General features: G+C 41.1%; 1 long non-coding RNA gene across 1 annotated transcript; it reads left to right on the forward strand.

The window, feature by feature from the left end:
- The first annotated feature begins 228 nt into the window (after positions 1 to 228).
- LOC125690780 (uncharacterized) lies at positions 229 to 3190 on the forward strand. Its single transcript, XR_007375791.1, has 3 exons — positions 229 to 271; positions 526 to 620; positions 2369 to 3190. It is a non-coding gene; the product is annotated as an uncharacterized LOC125690780 (long non-coding RNA).

Consider the following 3190-nt stretch of genomic DNA (forward strand, 5'->3'; position numbering starts at 1 on the left):
TACCCTTTAGTTAACCTGATCATTGGTTCATGCCGTGAAGGGGTGGAGTGTATGGGAACTGCTGAGTCACGGCCTGAACCTCTGATCACCTGAGGCGAGCCATGAGTCAGCCAGAGGAGCACAGCTGAAGGCAATTCACCTGTGCTGCTGGAAGGGGTGGAGCCTGGCTCCACTCCTGCTAGACCTATTTAAGAGCAGGCTACCAGTAGGGAAGGATCTCATCTGGAGATCGCCTCTTCTGGTGTTTTTTGTGGGTGAGCCCAGCATAAGGGTAAGCCTTCCATTTATTTTCTTTCGTTATCACAGTCTACTTCACCTAACTCTCTTGTTTATTTTGTGATTGTAATATCTTAATATCCATTGATTATACAGCGTGTATTTTTCCGATGAATAAAAAGAGTGGCAGTTTTAAATTGTGCATTTATTCTACAATTACCAAGACCTATAATAGCCAAAAGTAACTCATGTTCTCTCTTGATACAGTCAGGGACCTGTGGATTACAAGGATGTTGTTTGTATTTTCAGTTTAATCTGCAAGTAGAGTCCAGTGTCCTGACTAGAAGCTCTATATTTGAGGAAAAAACATTCAACACAAAGAAGAAGGAACAGGTCTTTAGCAGGTTGCTTTTTTTTTTTTTTTTTTTTTTTTTTTTTTTTTAAACAGTTCTTTGCCTTTAAACATGTTTTACAACTTCTATGGGTGCTAAGCTATCTAATAAGCCGTAGTAAATATAAGAGACACCTGCAAAATCTAGGCTTTTGCTAGTCATTTAAATTTCTTTCTCCGCAGACCCACATATTCCCATGCTGCTAGTACAAGCAATTACAAGGAAAGACATTAGAAATCTATGTGGAGGTTGCTACAAATCTACTGCAGTGACCAGGAAGATCTCAAGCACCAGACAGATGGGCAGCAATGCAGAGTAGGCTACACATTCCCTTGAAGAGGCACTGTCTTTTTATGTCTGCACCATCAAAGCTGGGCATTACTGTAGCATGCATAGTAATAATAATTCTGCAGTTTGTATCTTGTGGCTTTATTGCAGAATAATGAATGTTCATCAGGCATTTTCCAGTGCAGACAGAAGGCTACACCTGCTTACTAAAGCTATATCTGGGGATAATAATGCTGGGCAGAGATACTGGGGGAAAAAAAATGAGTGTGGGAGAGCACTAAAATATCTTTCTATCTTTGCACATGCTCTTTATGACATCAGAGCAACTTAAATTCATGGTAAACTCTAAAGAACCACTTAAAAGTCAAAATAATAGCTCTATATGGACAAAGATTTTCTAGCATTTTTTGGTACTTTTATACTTGGCTAGTTTTGTTGCTCTGTACTTCAGCACAGACACTTTAATAATTTTGCATCTGTATAGTGCAGTGAGCAACTGAGAGTCAGAGCTGCTTGTTGACATTTAGGTGAAACCTGACTGAGTTTCAATGTGAACTTAGATGAGATCAATTAATTAAATAATCTTGGAAATTGCTGGCTGTTGTAGAGCATTATGTACTTCACTTAGCAGTGCTTACAGATCTGTTTCTAAAAAGCGGGATGATGTTCACATGGTCCATCATTCTCAGATAGCTGGATGTTCCTTGTTCTGTCTCAGACTTCATGTGTTATCTTGCACAAATCTGTTCCACTTTTTTTCAGTTAATTTCATGAGAGGGGATAACACTGCAAAACTACCATGTTAGTTGATGAGGCACAAGCACCAACAAAGATAAGAGCAGTCAGATAAACCTAGAAGATAAGAGACCCTCAATCAAATCCAAGGTATTTCAAGTCAGACACCTAAGTATGCCAAGTTACACAACTCCAACGTTTACAAATCTTGCTGGAGCCATGAGGAAATAACATAACAAAGTGAAAATTATAATAGATTCCACCTTCTTACAGAGGAGCAAATGTGACATGTTTGCTTTGATGAGGAGTTATCAAGAAAAGGAAATAAACCTTTCATTTCCTTCCCACTGCTTAGTTAAATGTAAATTTAAAAAGCAACTTAAAAAAACAACTGGAGGAAACTCAGGTGTACAGCATTTCACACTCTACTGCCCGTTGCCACTTCAGGTGTACTTTAACTGCTATCTTGTCATTTATGTGAGAAAACTGTCTTTTGTAAGCAAGATAATTTCTTTCACAAGATTACACCTCTTCCCCTGCACTAGAACCTGAACTACATCTGACGTGTTTTCTCACAATCATGTTTTATGAGTGGGCTTACACTGAGAAACTAACTGTGACCAGTGTGCACCCCAAAGCAACTGTAGCTGGCCATATCATACTACAGCTCCAGGAGCTCACTCTAGGGATGTGAGATGTGGGAGCTTTCACTAGGGGAACCTCTCTCTTCATTCCAGAGGCCTGAGGCAACTTCAAAGCTTATAAGACCACAGGGACGAGGCGTACCTGGACTTGACACCTCATCACTGCAGCAGCTAAGCCGTTAGCTGGGTGGATGGCGAAAGCGCAGCTCCGTGAAGCGCGAAGTCAAAATCAGCACCAGCCTCATTGCTCCTAGCACAGACAGCAACAGTCCTCAGATGCCCCCTGGTGATTTCCAGCTGCACTGCAACTCTTTCATCTTGACTTATGAAGAATAATTTTTAGGGAAGGAGAGGAATCGCAAAGAAAGAGTTTGCATGGCTATGTTGCACTTTATGTCCCACTGTGAAGTAGGGAGCACTCACTTCTCCCTCGGTAGACACAGCCCCGAAGATAAAACGCACAGGTACAGCTTTACGTTTGAGGCTTCAAAGCATATCAGAAACATTCTTGCTGGGATCATTCCAATCCACAATAAAGTCTCTTAACTCCTAAACCATTTAAGATGTATTACGCTTTATGAAATATCTGAGTAGAAATATCCTACAACTAAAAGTGTCAAGGAGTACAAGTACTGACTAAATCAGCATTCTTAAGTACTATACTCAGAGACAACCTGAAAATATTCAGTGCCCTCTTGTGGCTTACGTTAAGAAAGAAGAAAAAATCATAAAAGGAACTACTGAAGTTTGAACAGTCTCACAGCTGAGGTGGCACATCCATCACATCTTCCGCAACACTGGTGCCACAAACATGACCCTGGAGAAAGGCCTGTTGAAAGACCCAGAGCATGTGAGGAGAGGCTGAGAGCTGGGACTGTTCAGCCAGTGGAAGAGGAGGCTGAGGGGTCCCAGCTA

This window comes from Lagopus muta, chromosome 3, assembly GCF_023343835.1.
Source record: "Lagopus muta isolate bLagMut1 chromosome 3, bLagMut1 primary, whole genome shotgun sequence".
Lineage (NCBI taxonomy): Eukaryota > Metazoa > Chordata > Aves > Galliformes > Phasianidae > Lagopus > Lagopus muta.